Source organism: Microtus oregoni, unplaced genomic scaffold (assembly GCF_018167655.1).
Source record: "Microtus oregoni isolate MIOR12 unplaced genomic scaffold, Mior012 000011F_ref0000422, whole genome shotgun sequence".
Lineage (NCBI taxonomy): Eukaryota > Metazoa > Chordata > Mammalia > Rodentia > Cricetidae > Microtus > Microtus oregoni.
The window spans coordinates 14,168,434-14,195,730 of NW_024543070.1; the positions used below are offsets into that span (position 1 = coordinate 14,168,434).

Consider the following 27,297-nt stretch of genomic DNA (forward strand, 5'->3'; position numbering starts at 1 on the left):
CCTAAATGACTCATTCTTATCTGTTCAATTGTAACTTAGAGTTTTTCTGATTAGGGACGAGGGGATCAGAACTGATCAAGGGAACACTATACTTACTTTCATACATACATAAAATGCAGCCCACAGCTCCTGAGGGACCAATGGACTTGTGTAGCTGGACTTTCTCTTCAGGCATCCTTTGAGACTGCCAAGACCCTAATAATGACATGGAGACTTGTTATTAATTATAAAAACTTGACCTTCAGCTTAGACTTGTTACCAGCTAGCTCTTATAACCTAAATTAACCTGTTTTTCTTCATCTTCATCCTGCCATGTGGTTTTTACTTCTTCTCCATTCTGTACATATGACACCTTCAGTGTCTTGCTGGTGTTTCTTGCATGCTTAGTCAACCTCCAGGTCCTTTCTCTTCCTGGAAGTCCCACCTGTTCTCTCCTGACCAGCTATTAGCCATTCCATTCTTTATTAAACCAATCACAAGGACACATCTTCACACAGCATAAACAAATACCCCACAGCAGACCTGCTAACAAACTCCCAAACACAGACAGCTGAGGAAAAAACCAACACCCTGACCATCTATCATAAAGGTAGCCTTAGGATCCCCTCAGCCACAGGAGGTATGGAACATTGTTGATAACAATATGAAAGGTTTCCTCCATTTCAGAACCAAAGTTTGGCTAAGAACAGATGGCACCAAGATGTTGTCTCTGAATCTCCATGTCACCTTAGCAGACTCACAGTCTAGCCTTTCAGCCTCTCAAATAAATAAATACATAAATAATCTCTCATAGTTCTAGAAATGGTTAGTCTGAGTTGGGAAGAGGATATTTCAAAGTAGAAGTCCAAGAAGCCCATGTCAGCAAAATAGGCCAGAGCTAGATGACATTAAAAAAAAATTGCTGGTAAGTTAGAGAAGACAAGGAAGGCAGCCATGACACCCTAAAAAGAGTCTATAAATATATAAATGTGGTGATTTAAAGCTTTAAAAATTTGAAAGCATCACATCCAGGAACATGCCGTTTGAAGAAATGCCTGAAGGTAAGTGGAGGGTACCTTGGGTCAGTCAAATATGGTAGCCATTGACAGAACAGCATGGGCAAAGGTTTCTGTTTCCATACAGTTTCCTCCTGTCTATCTCAAGGTTTTGCTTTTTTTTTTTTTTTTTGAGTTTGGCCTAAGCTTTGTTCAAGTCCTCCTTGCACTAAGAAGAGTCAAATTCCAGACTTTCCGGCAGAGAGCTCTTTTCCAGTCCTCACATATGAATCGTCAATGGAGAGAGATGGACAAAGAAACACTAGAAACACATCCAGTTCAGTTCTTGTACACATTATGAAAAGTGAATGCACTGAATCTGAAATAAAAGATGAACCCCACCACCCAGGCCATAGGAAAAGAATGAAAATCCATGACCACAATAAAGGTCAAGTTAATTAGCTATTACAAAGCACCACATCTCCCTGTGTGTTTGATCTTTTTATGAACAAAGCTAATTGGGAGATTAGTGACGGTACCATAAAAATCAGGGTCCCAAGCCACAGGGTGTTTGTCACCTGCTGCAGCTTGACCAAGCGTTTTTGTTTTTTCCTTGCCAGATTTTTCTGCATTCTGTTCTTGATTCCATTTCTTTTCCTGTCTCACTGCACAGCACATTTCTCCCCAACGAGGTATTTCTCCTTTCACATGTTGCTGGATCATGTTGCATTTAGAACAGAGATGAAAGAGAAAAGTTGGGATGGGGAGGAGCTGGACTGTATTGAAAGCTGTGTTAGACCAAAACTGGGTCTATACACCTGGGAGGGAAGGAGGCTTGAAAGACTGCCTTCATAATCATGTGACCTAATGGTCATGGAGGACCCACCCTGAAGACGCCTTGCCCTAGGCTCTGAGCTTTGTGCTCACCATCAAGAGATTCTTCATAATTCTGAACAAGTATTTATACATTGAGATCTACAGATATATAATTAATCCTGAAAATCAAGGAGAAAGAAGATCTAGGGAGCAAGTGAAAAGACACGGGAGTCAGCTCACCAAGACTGAATGCCCATAAAGCAGCGTGAGAGACAGCACAGTCAAGCAAGGCACAGGCTTGTTCTGCCCATCTGTCCAAGCATCCGAGCCTCCACCTCTCCCCTCATCTGCCAGCACAGGAACATCTTCTGTTCTGAATGTAAGGCCTTAGCCCTCAATGTGACTGTATTTGAAGAGAGGAATCTTTAAAGCTGAGTGAGTCTCAAGGACAGATAGGTGAGAGCCCAGCTCAATCGGGTGGTGACCTGATAAGAAGAGACATTGGAAAAATGTATATAGGTCATTCCATCATTGGAGTGCTCAGCAAGAAAGCAGCTACTCACAAGCCAGAGAGGACCCTGAGAAGAGCCAGGTCTTCCGACACCTTGATCTTTTACTTTGGGTCTCTAGAATTGTAAGAAATGTATTTTTGGTGTTCAAGTTACCTAGTATTTGAGCTTTGTAATGGCAGACATTTGTATGGCCTCTGTATTTATTACTGTAGCTGGCTATTTAATAAATATTTCATTTAATAATAAAACAAATAATGGTACTGAACAGTTATTTTATTGGAACTAAGATGATTATTTGGGAGGAATCTAACCAGTTTCTTTCTTATTTTTTAATTGTTTTGCTTTGTTTTTTGAGATGGTGTTTCTCTGTGCATCCCTGGATATCCTAGAATTTGCTCTGTAGACCAGGATAGCTTGGAATTCACAGACATCTGCCTGCCTCTGCTTCTTGAGTGCTGGCGTTAAAGGTGTGCACTACCACTATCTGACTACTAACCAGTTACTTAAAAATGTTCTTGTATTATTATTCTGAACAAAACAACTCAAATTTACTAAAATTTTCTGGTAAATTAGTAAAATTATTAGTAAAACTATTCTTAACTATTTTAAGTTCCTACCTAGAAGATATTAAACCAAATTCATAGTTGATACAGTACATTCTATACAAAAAGATCCAAAATTGTAATTTTTGTTCTCCAATTAATTAATAAAGGAATGTGTATGTCTACATTAGTTAAAAATTATGTCCAGCTTTAACTGACATTTTGTTTATGATAATTTAAGAAGACATTAACTGAAAAGTACTTAGAACAAAGGTACTGCAATGAGATCTAGAGCCAACAGAGTTCTCAAACATACCGACACTGTTTCCATTTTCACAGGAAAGAACACACACAGTATAGGAGGCAGGTATGTTGTTGGGAGTGGGAATAGGAGAATGAGAATGCCCTGGTCATGTTGCCCGCCCATGAGATCTAAGGAAAAATCAATAGGAAATGGGGAAGAAAGTACAGGAGACATATGAGGAATAAGAGGAGATGTGCACAGGTTGCACTGAGGAATAAGAATGCTAATATATGAAAGAAGTGAGTAGATTTGTCATCATGTCATGTGATATTTGTGATGACAAATTTCAAATATGTCCATTTAATATGGGTGCCCTATTTTCTTCCCCCAAATTTATTTGCATGTAAGTTAATGTACATCTAGAATTATGTTGATTATGGTTGTATTTTGCCAGGTATGACATAAGTAGTTAAGGGATATGGAACAAAGAAATCAAAGTGATTTAAAGGAGCTTAACAAGGAATATTTGAATTTGGATGAGTAAAGAGGAAACTTAGGCTGGAACAAGTACTATGGAATGGATGCTTAAAAGAAATCCCACACTAGCTCAGAATTGAGAAATAGATGATTATGTAGGGGTAAACTCACAAATCAGAATTCTCTGCTTGAATAAAGAAAAGAGCAATCCGAAAGAGCAACCGGGGAAGAAGTGAAGAAGGGCGGACGCAGGCTCTGCATCAGCATATATAGTAAAAGAGGCCATGCCTCAGTACGTGAGTAACCACAAGCTGTAAGACTTCCAACAGCACTTCCCCCTTTTGTTTCAATAAGAGAGTTCTAAACCTAATACAAAATTATATACAATAAGAACAAATATATTCAATAATTATCCTATCCTAACTAGTTTAAGTCTTGTAAGATAAACAACTTGGCCAAGTCATGAGAGGAAAGTAACTACAATTATCTAATCTTCAACCCCATCCACCACAGAAGGGCAATAATATTACTTGAGCAAGCAGGAAGTGCAATCAAGCAACTTCCAAAATGTGCAACAAATGACAGAGACAACTGGCTACCTGGGCAATCAGCCAAAGTCTCATTTGCAACGTTGAAGCAACCAACTTTGGCTAAGGCCTAGAATGACTGACAGACCATTTTCAAAGGCAGGAACTTTTTCAAAACTGTCTTACCCTGTCTTGGCAAGATTTGACAATCCTGCTTATCCATTTCCAGATACTATGTATCTTGCCAGTGGTTGAGGCATGAGCAGTTCTTTGCCCCAAGGTCAGTTTTGCCAAGAAAACAAGCTCCAAGTGGAGTGTCTTTGGTGCTCAATATTCTCTTAGGAATAGATTGGTGCTGCCAGGAGCAATTGTGTCTCACTTTAACAGAACCCTAAGTTATTTAAATGCCATTTTTTTACAGCTCTTTGAAGTGGTTGAAAATTATCTATCTATGCACAATATAATCTCTATGTATCTAAAGAACCTGATTTGTCTAACCTTAAGTATGATAAACAGATGACTATTGATGTATAATTCTTAATACCTATATATAACTTAAAGACTAAGACAATAAACAACATTCTCTATTTTCAATGGGCTTTTGTGGTCCAGATGACCAGTAGTATTGAGAGAGAGAGAAAGAGAAAGAGAGGGGAGGGAGAAACAAAAAGACATCTCTGTGAATTTCAAAACTCATATAGTGGAAGCTAATAGTTCATTGAGTGGCAAAAGCTCACTCATAATTCCCACCACAAAAACTTTTACAGGGCAGGGTGTGTGCTTAGCATGCATTTCATCTTTAGCACCATATAAACTGTTGCTGGAGGCCACTTTTTTGTTTCCCAGCTGCCCAGACCCAAAATAATCATACAGAAAGTGTATTAATTGCAATACGGTTTGGCCAACAGCTTAAGTGTATTGTTAGCAAGCTCTTATATCTTAAATTAATCCATTTTCATTATTTTATATTTTACCATGAGACTCATGGTTTTACCTGCAAGGTTCTAACTGGTCTGTCTCCTGCAACAGCTACACGGTGTCTCTTTGACTCCACCTACTCTCTCCTCCTCTATCTGCTTGGAATTTCCACCTTCCCCTATTCTGCACTGCAATAGGCCCAAAGAAGATTCTTTATTAACCAATGATACTCACAGCATGCAGAAGGGAATCCCACATCACAAACTGCATGTGGTAGTGATGTATATTTATAACTCCAGCACTCCAGAGGTGGAGGCAGAAGGATCAAAAGTTCAAGGTTATCCTCAGCTATTTGTGGAACTTGAGGCTAGTCTGAGGTACATGAGAGAGAGAGAGAGAGAGAGAGAGAGAGAGAGAGAGAGAGAGATCCTGTCTCAAAAATAAAATTGTTATAAATCTCAGCTGAGGTAGTAAAATGGATGTGAACACTGGACTTAGGGAGTTTCCTGCCCTGGGTCTAGCTTGTGACTTTTGTGGGCCAAAGCTTTTCTTTACGGAGAGTCTTTGTACAGTGCCAACTTGGGTCTGTGGCCGTCCATATTCATAAAATAAAGGCGTGGGGGGGACCACAACCTAAAAGCAAAATGTAATCATCAACTGTGGAGCCTTCAATAGGGAACAGACCCCACAGGATATGTTCATAAGAAAGCAAACAAGAAATTTTCATCACACAGTGTCAAATGCTACCAGGACAGAAGGCAATTCAGACACAAGTTTATACTTACAAGTATACAAGGAAAGCAGGATGGAGGCATCCTGGACTTTGGCTCTCGGGGTGCTAGCTCACTCTAGGGAGTTTTGGAATTGCAATGCTTCTCAGGGCTCCGTTCATCATCCTTTGACCTCCTCATACTTTCCTAACCCGTTTCCAGAGGATGTTTACAAGAGTGTCCTAATTCAAGCTTATGTGTCAATAACCCTAATCTACCCCAGGCCAGAGCTTGAAGATTTTATGGTTTGAGTCACCTTGTGGTTCTTATTTATATCATCAACCCCACCCTTTTTAATCCCAGCTCATGTATGTTGCATTCTGTTTCCACCCCAGCTTATCCTCCTGGTAATTTTGTTTTCATTTTATGAAGACCACACCATCCAATATCTATTAATGTTATTCTATGTTTTTCTTCAAAATTGGGTATAAATTATTTTCAGAAGTCTCTTTTTCCAGAGCATCAAGGTTGTTTTTGTTTTCACCATCTTGTCTCATCCCCACCCCATAACTTTATATCTCTCTGTTTTTTTAATTTATTATTTTTTTAAAAAAAATACAAATCCAAATTCCCGTTCCCTCACCTCTTCCCATTCTCTTCACATACCCTCCCACCCCATCCCAACATTCATTCATTGCTGGTGGGAATGCAAACTTGAACAACCACTTTGAAAATCAGTATGGCCGTTTCTCAGAAAATTGGGAATCAACCTACCTCAGGATCCAGCAATACCACTCTTGGGAATATACCCAAAAGATGTTCAATCATACTTCAAAACCTACATTCATAGCAGCATTATTTGTAATAGCCAAAACCTGGAAACATCCTAGATGTCCCTTAACTGAAGAATGGGTAAAGAAAGTGTGGCACATTTATACTTTAGAGTACTACTCAGCAGCAAAAAAAAGAAAAAAAAAACAATGACATCTTGAATTTTGCATGCAAATGCATAGAATTAGAAAACACTATCCTGAGTGAGGTAACCCAGACCCCCCAAAATGAATATGGTATGTACTCACTCATAAGTGGATACTAGCTATAAAAAAGTATATGGAGCTTATAGTTCATGATCCTAGAGAAGCTAAGTAATAAGGTGAACCCAAAGAAAACACTATAGACCCATTTGGAAATTGGAAAATGATCACCCAACAAAATTGGGAGCATGAGGAAAGTGGGGTAGAAGGAAGAGAAAAAGGGGAAGAAGACAGAAGAAGGGGAGGGTTGAGGAGAACTTGAGGGAATGGGATAGTTGAGATGGAGGAAGGACAGAGATGAGAGCAAGGAAAGAGATATCTTGATTGAGGGAGCCATTATAAGGTTAGCAAGAAACCTGGCTCTAGAAAACTTTCCAGGAATTCACAAGGATGACCCCAGCTAAGACTCTATCTCTTTAGCATTGGATTTTGGCTCCTCTAGAAGCACTATGTACTTAAGCAGCGAATAGCATTGGAACCTGATGTGTGCCTACAGACAGGTTTTCCTTGTTTCTATAATTGCCTTCTGAAATGGTCTAATTATGTTCTGGATTCAGGTGTCTCATGATTACATTTCACTACCTCCTCCTCTTCTTTTTAATTTTTCCAGTCCAGGTTTTTCTGTATAGCTTGGTTGTCCTGGAACTTGTAGATCCGGTTGGCCTTAAGCTCACAGAGATCTACCTGCCTCTTCCTCCCAAGTGCTGGGATTAAAGGTGTACGACACCATGGCCCTGCTCAACCTATCTTCTTTCCCCCAATGTGTGCTATCTCTTTATCATCAGACAACAAATTCCTTGTGGGTGGTATCCATGCCTGCATCATCTGTACATCTATTGACCTTCCTTGCTGGCAACATTGCTCTGGAGCTCTGCCGATGAGCAAATGGCTTCTTATGGAGTGGCGTGTAGCAGTACAGAGAAAAGCTGAAAGTCATGTCTCCTAGTTTGGTTGCAAAAATATACATTGAACTCCTCCTTAGGGCAAGAAGTTAGGATTCCAAGATGACTAAGCCTTTTCTGTGGCTAACAGACTGTCCACGAATGACTCTGGAGGAGACCATTGTTTCTGCCTACCTCGCCAACATGCAGAGGTTATCTTAGTCAGCATTTCTATTGCTGTGAAGAGACACCATGACCTAGCAAGGCTACTCTTACAAAATAAAACGTTTAATAGATGCTGCCTTACAGATACAGAGGTTTAGCCCTTTATCATCACAGCAGGACACATCATGACACACAGGGAGACACGGTACCGGAGAAGGAATTCTACATCTTGATCGGCAGGCAGCAGGAAGAGAGAGTGAGCTACTGGGCTTGACTGGAGCTTCTGAAACCTCAAAGCCCACTTCCAGTGGCACACTTCCTCCAGCAAGGCCACACTTACACCAACAAGGCCACACCTCCTAATATTACCATCCCCTTTGAGCCTATGGGAGCCGCTTTTGTTCAAACCCACCACAGAAATCCATGGTCAAATTCAAAACAGTGTAATAAATCTAACCATTCACCTCATTCTAAGTATAAGAGATCAGAAGGAACCAAAGGACGTACACAATTGACCCTCATAAAAAAGAACATACATATTTCTATGTTGTTACCAGCTGGACACTGCATTTTCAACCCCTTCATGAAAACATAGGCAGTCAGGTGCCTGTCTAAATGTATCTTTTCCCCTCTTGCTCCCCACTACCTTAGAACACTTTTCTCTTCTTAGCAGCAGTGTTATTCCACTTGCAAGTGAGACTAAGGTGCTACCCAAGACATCTATATTTGTGGGCTGCCAAAAATAGCTTGTACTTAAAGCGCAGAAGTAAGTGTTGTTTCTAGAAAGCTTTGCCTATTTTTCTGATGCCATAATTTCCCTCACTTAATATTTAGTAGATGCATTTCCTTCTCATGAAAACATGAAGGAAAAGGAAGGAGTGACTGCTGGCATTAGGGAAAGGAGGTAAGAATATCGATTTTTTAAATTAGTTTTTTAAGTTATACAGTAATTTATCCTTATGTGTGTACGCATGTGTGTATAAGCATGTACACATACACAGGAGTATCCACCATTGTGTATGTTTGTCGATACTGCCCAGCAAGGCCCTGGCTCTTCCTTGCAACACTGGGATTGCAGGTATGCACGTCTATGTCTGGCTTCTTCTCCGGGCACTGAAGATCCAACTACAGTCTTCATGCTTACTCACAAGCCACCTATGATGCACCTTCCTAGGAAAAACCATGATCTTCAACTTGTCGTTTTCATACTTACTTACTTCTCATTTATCTCGCTCTGTCCTCTTGCCCCTTGTCTGCCTCTTGTTGATCAGACATGCCTCTTCTCACAATTTCCTTTCTTCTTCAAGTCATGGGTCTTCTGTCGCACTCTCTTCTCCTCTTACAATCTCTTCCATTCTCGTGGTTCTTTTCTAGTTTCATGACATCTCCCCATACATATACGCTTATACACAAACCAAATTCTCAAAAGAACAAATATAAATGGCCAATAGGTATTTGCAAAAAATGTTTGACATCCTTGACCATCAGGGAAATGCACATTTAAACTACTCTGTGTGCTATCTGGACCCAGTTAGAGTCTCTATCACCAAGAAAATAAGTGATTAAAAAAATACTGGCAAAGATGTGGGGGAAGAGGAGCTGTGTTCGCTTATGCTGAGAATGTGAACTGGAGCAGCCCCCATGGAGGAGATCAGGATGGAGGCTTCGCAAAAGGCTGAAAATAGAAATCAGCAACAATATCCTTGTTTCTAATTGTGCTGTGTGTTTGAGAGTTAAGCAGAAAGAAGTATGCTGCCTATTTGAAGCTAGAAAAACAAGGCATAGCAAGAAAAGTATAGGTCACGAAGGAACCCACCAAACAGGGAAAACAGGCCTGTGGCTTTTTCTTGATTCTCATCTCAAGGCCGTGTCTTCACTCCACCTCTGCTTATATGTATCATGCCTAGAAGAGGGGAAAAGACAAGGGAGATTTTTTTTCTAGAGTCTTCAGAGGTAACACTGGATTGGGGATCCTGTCCTCTAGAACCCTGCAAGGATAAAACTCTGTGGAAGTCGCTGTTCGTGAAAATCTACAGTGGAAGCCCAGACAATAATTCTAGCCTCCATCATTAGGCACTTGCATAAATACAACAGCCTCCAAACTAGAGTCCCTGCTTCTACCCAAGTTTTCTAGAGTATTCTCCAAACAGCAAGTAGAATCTTTCCAAAGCATGAGTAAATCTAAATAAAACCAGGTGCCCTTGTTTTTCAGATCCTCCAGTGCTTTTTATTACTCGGGATTATATCACAGATGGTTCTTCAGAATCTGCTGTGTCCCCAAATTCTCATCCATTTCCTCTCCAACAACCTCTATCATTTTCTCTACTCCAGTCACCTCCCTTTCTATCTCTTATGTCAGATATAGGATACTCTGCCCAGTTCATTGGCACTTCTTGGTTCTCAGTGCAAATGTGTTCCTGTAGTATTTAGCCATCAGCACTCCTAAGACATGAAACAACTAGGATATCCACTGAGTCCTAGGGCCTTTTGCCACACAGAGTCCATCCATCAGATGCCTGCAGGTTGGGGAATGGACTGTATCAGACATGGGCATCTACACTTCTGTATTCACAGCTCCACTGCTTCCACAAAGCTTTCTGGGCAATGCTCAGCTTCAGTCCAGCTGAGTTTCTCCCTCTCCTACAAAACCAGAGAGTTTCTTCACCTTCTTTGGGTCCTTATCCAGATGCCACCTTCCCAGTGAGCCCCGTCCTACTCACTATATTTAGCACCTCATCTTCTATTTAACTCTCCTATTCCCGTATAAACATTGTTTTCACCTGACATATATTTTCCTCATTTATTCCCATCTGCTTTTATAGAATATAAGTTCATAGAAAGGTTCTTGTTGTATTCTTCTGCTTAGTCTCTGTCTCTCTCTGTCTGTCTCTGTCTGTTTGTCTGTCTGTCTCCCTCTGTGTCTGTGTGATTGTGTGTGAGACATGTCGTGATCTGGAATTGTGGTCTGGGATGTAATAAACGCACAGTGAACATTGATAAACAAATGAATAAATGTCTTCAAATAGTTCTGGGTACATGAACAGCTATGGAATACAGAGGTACTCTGAGGGCTATACCATGAGCCTGCCATTCACAGCATCTGATATAGAATAAGGGAACCTAAGGAAGACCCTCCCTCCTCACCCTGTCATCACCTCCACCTCCAAAGAGCCAGTTGGGCATGGTGAACCAGGCAGTGTTCTCCCCAGCAGTTCTCTTCACGTGTGTAATTGTGGTTAAGATGACTTTCGCTGCACAATCCCAGCATCCTCCTTCACAGTGCAGTAGTTTTGCTTCTATTTTGTCTGATAAAGTATCATTAACAAGTTATCTTGTTTTGACAGCATGGGGCTATAATTAGTTTCCATAGGAAAACGCATCAATTAACACAGCGTTTCCTTCTTGGCTTGAATCTAAATGGAAATCAAGGGAGCTGAGAAAATGCAAAAAGAAGCTGCATTAACATTAGCAAAAAACTTACCTGCTAAGGAGTAGGGGGTAGCTGTGAATATTTAACCTTGACTTCACAGGAAGAGTTGTCCTGCCCCTGTCAAACCCAAGAAATATTATTGGTGTGTATGTTCTACATGACCCCTCTGTCTTTTGTCATCTCTATGTGGTCACTCATGCATAGCACTCAGAAATAAATACTGGTCTTTTGTTGACATAAGATTCCCCTCTATATGCTGTGATTACCATTGATTAATAAAGAACTGTTTTGAGCCTATGGCAGGGAAGAACAGAACTAGGCAGGAAAAGCTAGGTTGTATGCTGGGAGAAAGACAGTGGAGTCAGAGAGAAGCCATGTAGCCTGCTGGAGACAGACTCCGAAACTTTACCTGGTAAGCCACAGCCACATGACAATACACAGATTACTAGAAATGGGCTAAATTAAGATGTAAGAGTTAGCCAATAAGAAGCTAGAGCTTATGGACCAAGCAGTGATTTAATTAATATAGTTTCTGTGTGGTTATTTCAGGAGTCTGGGCAGTGGGGAAACAAACGAGTAGCCTCCCTACAACATTTCATTATTTTCAGCACATTACCCAGATACATTTTAAAAGACTTGAGAATACATCGGTAACATTCAGACAGACAGACAGGAATGAACTTAAGTGAAAAAGATCACCCCTTAGAACAATATATGTTACTAGTGTGCTTGAAATAAAAGAAATATTTATAATTGCTTTACTTGTAAAAACAGAAGTATTGGCATGTTAGTTAAGAACATAGAGAATGCATTGAGTGGAGGGAGGAGAGAGAAGGAATGTGGGACAGGAGTGACTCTCTCAAAGTATCGCTTCTGATACAACTGGGGTGATGGTAGTGGGTAGGTAATGTATCATTTAACCAGCTCTGTTTCTGTACTATGAAGACTTATATAGATCCGGTAACACCAAATGCCAAGTAGCTGTGCTTGCCTAATATCCAGAGGAGCAAGAGATGAACACACTTTCATAAGCCAAACTCTAAGGGAAGTCATGTGACTGCAATAACTAAAATGAATAGTACTATGCCTTAAACATGGGACTGTCCAACAAATATCAATGGCTCATTATTATTCTTATTTGTGTATATTATGTCTCGTCCATCCAGGGGTTTTTACCCAACTCTCCTCAAATGCCACCTTGCTTCTTAGCACAGAGCACATGTGAGTATTAAAGATACATTACCCTGGGTTCAGTAATTGCTTTGCCAAAGTGTTCTCTTTAAAAATGCAAAATTACTTATGAGATATTGATCCATCAGCTTAAGTCTGATATTTTCCCAAAGATGATGTATTGAGAGAAGTTATTAAATGGAAGGGAAAAGAGGGTAGATGTAGGAACAGGAACTTTGGGGTACCTATACCAAACCAGAGTCAGAATGAGCAGGGATAACAGCAAGTCGTGGGAATCGGGCTAGCATGAGGCTCTAGGAGCAGCAATAGAGAGGGGGACACTAAAAAGAGCCTAGGAGGCTGAATGTGAGTCACCTCCACAGGCCCGACCACACACACACACACACACACACACACACACACACACACACACACTCCCTGCCCCCTCGCTCATACACAGGCACTTGTTATATTGCGGGACATATCAGCTCTGTCTCTTCATACCTGCTTCTCCATTATAAGAGCTTATGTGATGGTGATTCATTATATTTGGCTTTGGGGGCCCTGCCCCAGGATTTAAGTGGGTGTTACAATGAGACCATGCATCATAATGCTCACATCCACCCTCATTGTGTAGCTTTACAAGCCTGGGAACAATATGACAAATTATTCTAGGTTCTTTGAAGGATGGGTTGAACTTGAAGTAGATTAAAGGCAGGAATACAGAGTAGAAATGGATGTCCTAATCCAGGAATAAAGAGAGGAGGACAGAGTAGAATATATTTGCATTCCCTCCAGTGATGTCCCAAGTCTAGGGCCATGTTTCTGCATGCTCACCATGTTGTCATCTTAATGATTCACTTTAACCAATCTTGGGAACTTTTTACATGTGATTCAGCTTGCTAAATTGCTCCATTTTTCTGCTTTCTGGATTGATGAGCCAACCGTTTTCACCCCTCCCTATTGAGTGTGAATTTACCATCACTGTAGACAAACAAGGATCTCTCTTCCTGAGCCAGTAGGTGTCACTATTGATCAACTGGAAATAAAGATGGTAGCCACACTAAGACAAGGATCCATTACCTCTAATTAGGGAACAATTGGATTTGACATTTCAGGTGAAAGCACCATTGCCTCAGGCCTACTGGCTTCCAGTAGATTACTGATTTATCAGAAACAAAATAATAACCAAAGCCAAAAGCATACATTTCTTTATTGATGTTTACCTCTAGGTACAAGGAGAATATTAACATTCATGGAGCTGAGGGAATGGGACTCATAGGTCCACCTTCCAGGACCAATCATGAGAGTGACTTACAAACTCACTAAATTTTACTTTAAGGCGATAGGGATTGGATGTGAGGCTTTGCACATGCTAAGCACACATTCTCAGCAATCACTTTACCAAATTTCATTAGCTTCCTGGCCCATAATATTCTTTAAAAGCCTTATAATTAAGTAGTGTCTACCCTAATCGACCATTCAGTCAATCATTCATGGTAGAGTTTAGAAAGCCCAGAGCCCAGAGTGACTGTCTTCCTATGGTCAATTCCTTGGGCTTCACACTTGACTTCAGAGAAATGTGTGCCTGAAATAATCAATTAGACAAACCATCACCCTGAAATCGAGATGTAAAACTGGAGAGAGCTGATATCTGCTTCTTCTTTATCTGAGGCACTGCTTTGCTGCCCAGCATGAAGCAATTAGGTCTTTGAACATCCCTTTTCTACACACACACACACACACACACACACACACACACACACACACATATCTTTGTCTTTGGGGAAAAGTTGAGGCATAGGGAAGGACAAGAATGCCTGGGAAATGTATTATGCATACTGTTCAGTTGGATAGCATTAAATAGGTAAAAATGAATGAAATGTGACTACAAATACTTTTAAAAAGTATATTAGATTTTTAAGGACTAAATTTTCTTGGTTTACAGAAGTGTATTCTACTAAACTGTTGAGTTGTTTAAATCTTCAAAATACAAAATTAAAACAATAAGAAATATAGTAAGAAAGATTCAATAGTTTTTTATACTAAAAGTAGAGGATAGAGGACACAAGAGCAGGGGGATGAAAGCATGGAATTCTCCTATCTTGTGACCAATTTAAAAAATATAATTTATAAAAGTACATCAGATTGCACATAGACCACATGAAACTGGTGAGTTTGGATCAGAAAAATAATGCCTATAGAAATGGATGAATGACATTTCATGGCTTTGGGAAACAACATGTTCTAATTTAATACTTTGGACAGCATCCTTATGCCCTTATGCCTTTTGAACTGTTTTGGTGCTTCCAATACCATTAAAATAATTTTAGACAACTACCCAGGAAGATGGTAAACCTTCTTGTTTAATCTGTGACTTCCAAACATTTTATAGGTAAGAAGTAAAGAGCAAGAGAAAGTCTTCATGTTTACTTAAGGGAAAAGAGAGAGAAGAAGAAGGAAGATGGGGGGAGGAAGGAAAGAGGAGGAGAGAATGTAAGAGGAGGAGTGGCCTAAGGAGGAGGAGGAAGAGAAGGAGGAAAGATTGTTGAATGGAAGTTGAAGACTTAAACTTGGAAATGGGCTTGAAGTAGGAAGTACAGACATGGGTTCAAAGGTGGTTAGCCTAGAGGCTGCCACCTCAGCCAGTGGCTGCCAGCATTCTTTTTCAGTCCATCCATCCAGAATTTAGGAGCTGTTGGTTTTTTTTTCTGGAAGCAAACATCTTAACTTGACTCAACTTAACTTGATTACAGTTACCCATCTGTCTGAAGGCTCAAAACAGTACAGTGTGATGAAGAATTCCCAAGTGGTTCCTGGAACTTCCCAAGTTTGCTCCATAGATGACAGTACCTGAGATCTACCACACCACTACAGCCATATGAATCAGTTGAACCCTTGACATAAATCCAAGTACTGCTCAGGAAGAAGAGAGATAAATCTGGGCATTTCGAAAACGTGTAGATCACTTCAAGGGAAGAAACACTGATGATGTCAACAAAATAGAAGTTGCTCGAAACAGTTTGAAAGGATCCTTGACTTTTACCTGCCTTTGCAAAGACCTTCCTACCTTGTGTATTCAAATTTCCATTGAGTGAGACATAGAGAACGTGTTCTGAATTTATGTGTTCTGAACAGTGATTGGAAGGAGGGAGCTACAAAAATGAATACATGTAAATAGTGACAGTATTGGGAGAATGCGATGAAATCATAAATTTTGAGGAAAAATATATGGGATGCTGATCTAGAGGAATAAAGAACCCACAGCTACTATGTGAACACAGGTCTCAGTTCCTTCATCTGGGCATTTAAATGGAGATCGTTGACCAGAGACATAAAATCAGCCAAACCCCCCAAGTTTATACTCCCTCCAAATTGCTTCCTGCTATTTGTGGGGCCAAGTGTTTTTAGAGTTCATGGAGACCTTTCTGGGGATCTTGTTCCAGCAAACCACACTTAACCTGGAAGAAATCTATAGATTCTCATCTTCTGTAGGAACAAAAGAAGAACTTCTTTTCCAAAGCAACATATTCTTAGACCCAAATTTTGAAGTCAAAATATCTCTATATTGGTTTAACTTAGCAGCCTGTACAGTAAAATTTCTCTCTGTAGTTAGTTTATTCATTGTCGAAAAATTTAAAGAAAACACAATAATATACATAATCTAAACTCTCTGTGTACTTTCCATCATTATGTGGGTTTAAAAAATTACTCTATTACTTTTAATACTTATTTTATTATCTTTGATTCTTTAATTATATGACTGTCTTACTCTTTCTTCTCTCTCTCTTAAACCTATATATATATATTTATCCAACATTTTGACCCATTTAGAGGTCTTTTTTTGTTCGAATCTGTCTTTATTTGATATCTGCAATCACATTCTGATCAAGAGTTCCTTTTTGTTTTTAAATGCTAAGCGGGCATGGCTAGGAATAACTCCTCAACCCTGACTGTTTGTTCTTCCTAGTCCAACATGGCAGAGGCATGTTCACCACCTCTGCGAGCTGTGCTTACTAGCCCAGCTCCAGGGATGCAGTGGGTCTACGCCACCATTAAGCAATTTGTAACATGCTCACAGACCCCATTGAAGTGCTCCGTAACAGGACCAGCACAAACCAGGAAGCTGGCTCTAAAGGGAGCCATGCAATTTTTGCTGCTGACAGTGAGTCAGCAAGCCTTCTCTTAAAGGAATCGTGCCTCTGCTTGCCTCTAGCAAACAGAGCCAGCTGAGAAAATGCTGTTACCAAGAAGCTGCACCTGGCTCCCATTTATGTGGGTCTAGAAGCCCTCTTTTTTTTTCCTTAAGCTTTTTTTAGGTCCTATGTAAATCCATGCCCCATATAGTGGATTTTTTTGCAATCAGAGACTGCTCCTTTGTTTCCCAACTGCTCAGACTGGAGTAAACACACAGAAACTATATTAATTACAACACTGGCCTATTAGCTCAGGCTTCTTATTAACTGGCACTTACATCTTAAATTAACCCATTTCGATTAATCTGTGTATCACCAGGAACCTGGGCTTAACAGTAAGGTTCTGGTAGCGATTTTCTCCTTCAGCAGCTACATGGCATCTTCTCCACTCTGCCTCCTCTCTGTTCGGAATTCCTGCCTGGCTATCATCTGCCCTGCCATAGGCCAAGCAGCTTCTTTATTAACTAATGGTAATAAAACATATTCACACCATACTGAGGGGAATCTCACATCATCTCATCGTCCATGTCAGGTAAGTTACTGTAACTCCAGCTCCAAGAAGACTGAGTGTCTCTAGTCTCTGTCTCCATGGGCTCCTGTATTCATCTGCACATACCACACACATATTTTTTAAAAAGTTAATTGAAGTACACCATAGATAATATTTAGTTTGGTGTTTATAAAACACTCAAGAATATTAACAGTTGGTAGATGACAGTGCTACTATCACCCTATTTCTCTCCAGTCCTGGGACACAGCCTCAAGAATGCTTTAATGTGCTCAAACTTTCCCCTTGATTTCAAATACAAATAAATTCCCTTTATCCTTCCTTCTCCCTCTTGTCCCCCTTCTTTCTTTCATTTCTTCATGCCCTCCCTTTCTCTTTGACTCCATAGCCATATGCTGAAAAACTGACTAGGATCTACATCAGCTATGACAATAACCTAACATTTGTTCTTGAAGAAGTCACAGGTCAGTAGCCAGCCATGTAGATGAAAAATATTGCAGTGCATTGTGACAATTGCAAGAGAGGGTACCCAATATACAATGGAAGCCTGAAGGAAGCAATGGCTACCTTTCATAAGCAAGAAGAGTCATGGGGCAAGAAGAAGGGACAATGGCCACATGTGTCTGACAAGTCATTCCATCAAAGAAGACAACAGGTATCTATGATGGTTGTGCAACATACTTGGGAGATTCACAGGTGGTTTTGTAAACATAAGACACAGTGTGAGGAGAGGTGAGCTAGGTCCAGGGGCTGAGACTGCAGAGGCCTGGGCAAGCTTGAAATTAAGAAAAAGGGTACATCTTGCTATGCGCTATATGCTGGAAGGAGTAAGGAAAAGTAACACCTGGAGACAGAAAGAAAAGGACGGTGCTGCAAACATCTAAAAGGAAAGTGAGATAAGGATTTTGTATGTGAGAAATCGAGAGAAGCCTGGGTGGGGAGGTGATGAGGAGTCTCTTGAGATGCTTTCCATTGCACAGAGGAGATCTCACTGAAATGATCAGGCAATTTAAAAAAATTTATCAGTTAAAAAAATATATGTGATATAGACTTTCTTAGCTTGATTAAATTGGTATCTTTATATCACATAAATTTTTCTTTTTGTTGACTTCTTCTCTTGGCATCCTTCCTGATTCCAGGGTATATGCAGTGCCTCCTGCACACACAGCAATGAAGATCTAAAGCAGAGAATAATTTAATGGGAATATGCTCCTTACAAACAGGCATTTCCTCATTTGATTGAATGGGGTTGAATCCCATGCCCATACCTAAACCAGGTGCTCCTGAGGGGGTATGAAGAAAAGTATTACTTAAGCCAGGTGGTGGTGGCGCATGCCTTGGGAGGCAGAGACAGGCAGATCTCTGTGAGTATGAGGCCAGCCTGGGCTACAAAGTGAGTTTCAGGGCAGGTACCAAAGCTACACAGAGAAACCATGTCTTGAAAAAAAAATGTTACTTAATCTGTAATCAAGATTCATCCAATATTTTTCTTTTCTCTTTCTTCTATTACAATTTAGTATATGTGTCTTTTACATCATGTATCTTAATTCCACTCATTTCCCCATCCCTTCACATCTGCACCTGCAACTCCACCCCAATGAAAACAAGAGGAAAAAAAGAGGAGGGAAACAGGGATTAAAAATCTCATCATGAATGCTGTCACACAGTAAACCCTTTCATACCATAGATCTTTACTTGCAAGTGTTCATTGTGAAGAGTCACTGGTCTGATTCAAGGCCTCTGGCTTCTACTACACTGTCAATGCTGGGCCTTCACTGGGACTCTTCTTGGATATCCTGTGGTTGCCCTGTGCTGTAGAGATGCTGCAGCTTTGGGTCTGCCCATCAGGTCCCTTCAGGTGCTCCAGCAGATCATTGGTGGCACAGATGTTGGGGCAGGCCAAGTTATAATCCTGGTTCTCGGCCTGGGCCGCTGCAGGCTTGGCCCACCTGCCAGTTCCACTTTTTCCCAGTCATCACCACCAGGGTGAGTTCTCTGCCATTGCCCTGGGTAATTTACCTCTTGCAGCAATGAGGGATCGGTGAGGCCAGTTCTCCTGTTTTAATGCTTTGAAGGTCAGCTCGCTCACACCTATACTTCAGGACCAGGTCTACTGTGTTGCCCAACAGAAGTACAAAGCCACTCTCCCAAGTGCTGCAGCCAGTGAGGGGGGCGATGGGTAGGGATAGCCCTCCCACTTTTATGACCCCAGGGTCAGCTCTTCCAACTGTTTTAGGCATTGATTGGTAGAAGGTTAGGCAGAGGGCATCTGTCCACTACCCATTCTGCCGCATGTCAGACGAGTAATGGGGTCAGCCCTCCCTTGCTCATAAGATCAGGGCTGAGCCAGCCTAACCTCCCAGCACTGGGCTGCTCTGCTGCGCTGCCTAGGCGAGGGGCATGGCCTGTTTCTTGAGTGCTGCAGCTGGTAAGGGGCCATCTGTTGCAGGCAGTAGGGGTGAGGGGTAAGGAGTGGCATCTCTCACCCTCCCATACCACCACATAACAGAGCAGCAGTGGGCACAGCTCTCCCACACTTAGAACCTGGAGGCAGGTTCACCCACATCTCTACCAACAAGGTTAGCTCTGTTGTGTTACCGCGGTGAGGTGCAGAGTCTCTCTTCCAAGTGTTGCTGCTCATAGGGGTCAGAGACAGCTCTCGGGCTCTTGTGACATCAAAGCCTGTTGTTGTTTGAGTTTTACGCATAAACAAATGTATCATATCTTAAAATAATATTCCACAACAAGGGCCAGTGCTCATACCTGCCTCAGGCATTGATGGGCACAGGGTGATAGGATGGCCAATTCTCCCCCACCCGTGCCACCATAGGACGTATGAGTGGCATCCAAACCACATCCAAAGCCACATGAGTGGCATCTTTTTCAAAGCACAGGACTACTTGCACCGTGAACAAAAATGGAATTTTCTTGGCAAGAAAGGCTAGAAAAACTTGTTGAGTAGAGCATCACCATTGTCTGTTCCTGAAGCTGAATGGTCCCCGGTTGAACAAGTGCATGTTAGTGTTGAGTAAAGAAGAGATGGCTCCCAGGCTCCCGTCTTTCACGAAAAGAAGAAGAATGCTACAATTATCTACATAGACATGCTTCAAGAGGTTTGGATTCAAAAGAAGGGCTCTATTGTACTGCACTCACATGTGCTGAAAGGATAAAGAGAAACCTTGAAATGTGCATTTATCTTAACTGCTCTGTGGAATTGAGTCTGTTTTGAATGAAAACTGAATATTCACTAAATTATTTCACTAGATTGAGCACATTTGGGAACAATATGTGCATATACAATGGTTTCATCTCAGTTGTCAATAAAGTACACATAGCTATGAATGCCAGCATTAATGTGAAATAAAATATTAGGGCTTGGGAAGAATGTTGTATTTCTTTTTTTTTAAGGCAGAACAGATTTATATTTTCTTCTGCGTATAGTCCTTTAGTAATTGTTGGACATATTATTTTTTCCTTATATACTCTCTACTAACCCTTTAGCCTGAAAGAGTTTAGTTAACATGACCTAAACATTCAGATTTGTATTTTCCAAACAATCAGTCTTTCCTGTCAGATTCATCAGTTGCTGAAAACAGGATCCTGTGAGTGAGGGCAGATTTGATCTGTTTCTACAGCAGAAGGCCTATTTCTACAGATATGTTGCTATGTTACGAAGGCACCATCCCGCACTGCATGCAAGCAGATGATGGCTGGAAATTAGCCTTCATAATGGAAAGCATTAAACCTGAGAGTTCTGCACCATCAGGCCCTGTTTGTTTTCTGCTGTCTCTTTCAAGCAAATGTGAGTTGTACTATCTTCCCTCGTCCCTCTCTCCCCAAAGAAAATGCAGCCCACGTTAACTAGACATTACATGACAGACTTTCAAACTACAAGCCCTTTTTCATCCTGTGTATTGTCAGCCACATATGACATACAGAAAATTAACATCTCCAGCAACACGCTCATTTTCATTTGTGGTGCAAACAGTACATGGGACATTTTAGATATTGATTCATGTCAGAGCAATCTCCAATTAGTATAAACAGCTTAGAGACACTGACACTAATTGTACCACAAGTGTTAAAGCTTCCAGGGGACACGGAGCCCTGTAGGGTAAGATTTCACAACAACAGCCTGGAATTCAGAGACAGCTCTACAAACATTACATAGTCAAAATAGTTTTTATTTTGTAGATTTAAAATGAAGCAACTTTATAGAAAAGTAAAACAATCTTCTTAAAATGTGTTTTTTCATCTACAGATCTAAAGATATCTCTTTCCCTAAACGGCTGTCTTCCTACTATGCACCATGCAAGCTTTTATCCTGGTAGAGCACAAAAGCATAAGAATTAGTTGAGCAGCCTCATCATTGATCATTCTCATTGCCTTCTCTCTCAACTTCAATCCATTGGATAGGCTGTCATTAGGAGATAATATAGATCATGCAACCTAGCTACTATGCATATGTAGGTACATAAGCAAAGTATATAAGTAAATTGGTGTAGGAGGTCCTTCTGTTTATGTGTTGCTTTCATTGGTTGAATAAAGAAACTGCCTTGGCCTTTTCAGAGTAGACAGAACTGAATACTGGGAAGAAGGGCAAAGTGGCAGATGCCATGGATCTCCTGCCTGGGATGGACGCTGATTAGAAACTTGCCAGTAAGCCACAGTTATGTGGCAATACACAGATTAATGGAAATGGATTAAACTAAGATGTAAGAATTAGCCAATAAGAAGTTAGAGCTAATGGGCCAGGCAATGTTTAAATGAATAAAGTTTCTGTGTGATTATTTCAGGTGTAAGTTACCTGGGCAGCTGGAGTCAAACAAAGCCCCCACCTCATGCAACAGTAAATGTGTTCATTCTGAAAGTGGCATAAACAAAATTCTATGATTGACCCATTAGCATCACTGGTATAATATTTCTGAAAAATAACAGTTAAAGACTAAGGATAATGTTTATGGTTTGGATAGTAATTGACTACTAATTGGAGATAATTATTTTGTGACATGAGTAGATAAACGTGAAACTACTCAAACTAGCAGTCATTATACACTTTCTTGGTAAACAAGCATGGCTTCTATTACTAGGCTTACAACTTAGCATTTTATTTAAGCTATATTTACGGTATAGAAATCATATTAATGAATTTAGGATTATGGGACAATAGAATCAATGGGACTAAGCATCAAAGTGCTTTTAAATGTAAATAACAGATTAGTATTATTTATGTAATACATATATTTTCCCTGTGGTGTTGTGATTAATGCATAAAGAACAAAGAGAGCAGTAACAAGTATATGAAGGAATAAAATGTACAATAATTGATGGATGAAATATCACCAATAATTCACTGATTAAGTTAATAGTAGGTGAAAGTGCAGGGAGTATAGGACCAGATGAAGCTCACCATGGTGCTATTAAGACTAAACTTGTAATCTTCAGACTCAGCATTTAATTCTTCTGTGAATCCCTTCGTGATTGTAATCAGGAGGCAAAACAATGTAGATGATGGGCCATTATCCAGGCTGTAGCTCCTGTATCTCTGCATGCTGCTTCAATAACTATAGTTACGATCTCTACTGCTCTATGGCTAGCAGGTGAATAAGTAATTAACAATTTGAGATTTATGTGGCTTGCACAAACAGAGCTCAATATGTGTGCTGCATGAAGATAATAGTAAGAAATGTATGCCATTGTTCTTGTAAAGGATTTTTAATAGGTGCAATTCATATTATTCCAAAATGTCTAGTTTTAGAAGAATAACCTCTAGGAACATTGATTTGACAATCATGTTTATATATTTCCTTTAGGTAACTGTAATGAAGGCTGGCTAATGGTATTCTTACAATAAAAGCTATTATGCGTACTAGTCGTAAGAAAGTAGATAATCACAAATGGTTTACGCTTAATGTTGATGTAGTTCATTAGAAAATTCAGTGGTACTAAGTATTTCTTAGTATAAATCAATGCTGCAAGTACTGGAAGAGGTCCAATGAGATTATAAAATAAAATATATAGCCTGTGTCTACTCCTTCTGCTTGATTGGGCAATAATTAGAGTGAGGATTAGTGTAGCTTAGGGAAGGTTGTAAATTAGGATAAGTTTAAAGGCTATAAAATTTATGATGAAAGATATGTGAAGTAAAATTAATACTTGATCCGAAGTTGCTTCAGGTACTTTTGCTAGGATGTAGGATGAAGACTTGTGTACGTATAAATAGAAGAAGTCAGGGAGGTGATGTAAGAAAGAAACTAATAGTAAAAAACATATTAGTGAAAATTTTAAGCTACTTCCATTATAGGGATCAGGAATACCCTGAGTTGTGGGGCTAGTTACTAGGCTATAAAAAATAGAATCAACTCAGATTACGGAGTTCTTTGAGGATTCCTGCCTTTCTTGAAGTTTCCTTTCAATATCACTTTATTCTTGGGATCAATTCTTCTATTTCGGTGTCTAGTTGACTCACTCTGTCTTCGAGGATAAAATGGCTCTATATTATTATGATAAATGACTGAAAGAAATGGATAATCCTTCAAGATCTAAAAGCATATAAATAGCTTGTTTAGAAACAGGAAATAAATATTCAAACTTGGGTTCTGGAGTTACGTGGACCTGAAATAAACATGGCTTCCCTGATTATTAGCTGTGTGGTCTCCAGCAAACTTCATATGCATTATAATCCATTCTTTTTCAGAAGAATTAGAGCTAAAACTTCCTGGTTGTCACTTGAAGACGGCAGTATGGTTTATGGTAAGTGCCAAAAAATAGTTAAAGGATACAAACTATCTTAATGGAAGTTAAAAAGAAAACTATGGTCATAACATGCCATGTGAAACAAGATGGTGAGCTTCCATCTTGTTGGAGATATGGACTTCTCATGAGGTCATAAAAAATGGATAAAAACCTGACCTCAAGTCCAACCCTCTTATCACAGTGAGAAAATATTTTAAATGTTGAAGCTTGTCCTTACCAATTTTATGAATATTTCATCTTTCCCATTAGTTCTGCTTTTCTGGTTGTGCCTCCATCCCCACTAGATATTAATAAGCATATATATAAATAATCCCTAGCATATCAACAAGTGTCTATCATAATATTGCATAGACATTTGACAGCCCATTATGTCCTAATATTAGCTATATCTTTGGCAAAGGAAAGAATTAATTGGGATAATGCACAGAAAACAGGTGTGAGTCTAGAGACATCCTTGCTAAACCATAACTATACTGTCTTCATGGTACTCTTTACCTTAAATGGGCAACATAGGTGTTAATAGTCAGGTATCTTTTATCAGTCTATCTTTGGTTTTTATTAATGAGGGACAACAGGAAGTAGAACCTAAACAATGGTGGTTTTCATAACAGGAAGTGTTACTGAAGAACAATGTGAGATCCAGGTGGGCCTCCTTTTCCTCCAGAAGAGCAAGTTCCTTTGTTAAGAGCTGGTTAGAAAGCTAACAAGTAAAGCACCAGAGAGCAGAAAGGCTAGTTTGTCTATCTGTTGACAAATTACTCTTTACCGTGTCAAGTTCTCATCAAGCAGTGAAAAGTATTTGGTACCTAGCCTACATCCAGATGCCTGCTAAATTCTCTGAGAAAATAGAAGCAAAGAAAAAGCAAGATTTTTTATTTCTCTGTGACCTCATTCTTCTGTTCGCATGTCTTAGATCTCAACCATCCATCTTGTTTCTGCCTTTGTTCTGTACAGTCACATCTTTCATGGGTTCCTCTCTCCCATGACTTACATTACTAAGTTCATGGGGATGTCTCCCAAATTACTTATATCTCCACTGACATCCCTCGCCTAAACCCTAGATGCATTAAGACCAGACATTTTCATTAGGATGCTGACTAGACATTTTCATTAAGATATTTAGCAGACTTCTCAAATCTGAGATAGATTTTAATCAGAACTAGATCAGCAGGGCGCATCCTATTTCTGGACTATCACCTAAAACAAAAATCGACTTCACTGACAATCCCTTCCTCTAAGGCAGTGGTTCTCAACCTTTAATACAGTCCCCCATGTCCTGGTGACCACCAAATCACAGATATTTTCATTGCTACTTCATAACTGCAATTTTGCTACTCTTACGTATCTTTTATGAAATGCAAGATATCTGCTATTTGACACACGTGAAAGGGTTATTAGATCCCCAAAAGGTCCTCAGTCCACAAGTTGAGAACCACTGCTCTAAGTTACTGGTAGCTTCCATTTCCTTAGACCAAAGACCTTGAATTGGCCTTTGATTTTGCCCTTTCCTTCAGCTGCCCCAAGTGCTTTTCCATAAGTCTTGTTGCCTCTTTGCAGCATCTATGCTTATCCACTTTTTATCTGTATACTCTATCCCTGATGCCTGAGCAGTCACCAGCTGGGTTTCTGAGTGTCTGCAGTCTTCTACTACAGCCGCTTTCCTCTACTTTGATGATCTAGTCTCAGTTCATCAGATGGATGCTCAAAGAACCCAAGCCAACATCTGGATGAGACACCGTATTTCCTCTCTACTCAATTCCGTGATGTCTTCTCACCCAGACTGAAGGCCAAAACTCTCTGCAGCGCCCTGTCAGGCAAGCCTCATTATTCTTCTGCTCATCCGTGCTGCCTCCATTTCTTGCTCATGCTGAGTCACTGCCAAGATCCCTGCCTTTCTTGCTATTTTCACATCAAAAGGCACTGTCCTGCTAAAGCTCCAACGCAGCCCCGAAGTTTACCGGTTGGAATAAAATTTCAGTATGCCTCTAATATAACCCACTTATCACTTATATTGGTATTGTTCAAATTGTTTGGTATTAAGTAGAAGTTTAGTTTGCCTTGAAACCCAAACTGTAGATGTAGTGAGATGATCTCCTACTGTATAGTACATGCTGACTATGAATTCTAAATCTTCCAGTCTCGGCTTCCCTAGCACCGTGATTACAGATATAAGTGCTTCGACACCTGACTCCAGGGGACAGACATTTGAACATTCGTGCTTGAATTGCTGGCGAAGCTGTCTCATTTTTATGTTCTTAGCCCATGGAGTCTACTGAAATTTTCATTTATCGACTTCTGCTACATCACTTAATGTTCAAGTCATAAGTTACAAAACCTCAGTTTTTAATTGGTTTGTTAAACACTCCACCCCACACATTTTTTTTAACTTAAAATACAATTTTATTATTTTTCCTTCCTCTCTCCCCTCTTGTCCCTCCTCTGTCCAAAACCTCCCTCCAAATTTCTGTTCTTCTTTAACCATTATTATTACATAGACATATAAGTAAATACATATAAATATAACATACTGAGTCCATTATGTATTACCAGTATGTAAATGTGTCTAGTGTTACTCACTCCATAGCAGACCAATAATCAGGGAGCTCATTCTTTGGCAATTGTTAATTCTTGTAGTTCTCCATCTAGGAGTTGAGGCCCATCGAGATTTCACCCATCTACTTTGGGAAATCAACTGATATTGGAAATATTGAAGCATTGTTGAGGCAACCAAGTTGTTGTTGTTGTTTCATAGATGTGGCGTTTTTGTCACAGTTGGAAGACACAAGCTCACAGCAGACTTCTAGAAATATATCTCTTCTCCTTAAAATGATAAGCAAATGTTACTTAATATTTATTCAGTGTCTTCAAATTTTAAGACAGATCATCTTATAAATGAAACAAACTAGACAAATGTAATGTTTTTATTTCATTTGTAGAGCTAAGATTTTTATACAGCCACATAAAGCCATGTCTATATACACAATGGAATCAAAAGGGAAATTGGAGAATGGAATTACACCGGTAGGGAGGAGGGGAAAGTGAGGACATGGAGATTGAACACGGTCAGAGTATGTGATGTAATTGAGAGAAATTGTCTATGTGAAAACCAGCACAAGATACAATGAAAAAGCATCAATAAACTTTTTTTTTTAAAAAAATTAGGAAGCATGTCTTTAAACATTAATAATAATCTTCAAGGACCTTGTTTTTCTTGTTCTTTCAGTTCCGATTGCTTCTGCAAAGATAAAGGATGGCTCTGTGTTTCCACTCAGTTCTCTCCTCTCCCACAATTCTTTCCCACTTGTTATCTTCACTTTGTCAAGGGCTTCCATCGTCTCTGTTTTTTTATTATATGAAGAACGTTAGCACCTCTGGATTCCATGCTTCTGTTTCTGCCATACCAATTATTTGAAATCTGAAACCCAAAGGAAAGAACT

General features: G+C 39.9%; 1 pseudogene; it reads left to right on the plus strand.

Moving 5' to 3' along the window:
- The first annotated feature begins 1,015 nt into the window (after window positions 1–1,015).
- The window catches only part of LOC121453563, a 145,702-nt pseudogene continuing 119,420 nt past the window's right edge, over window positions 1,016–27,297 (plus strand).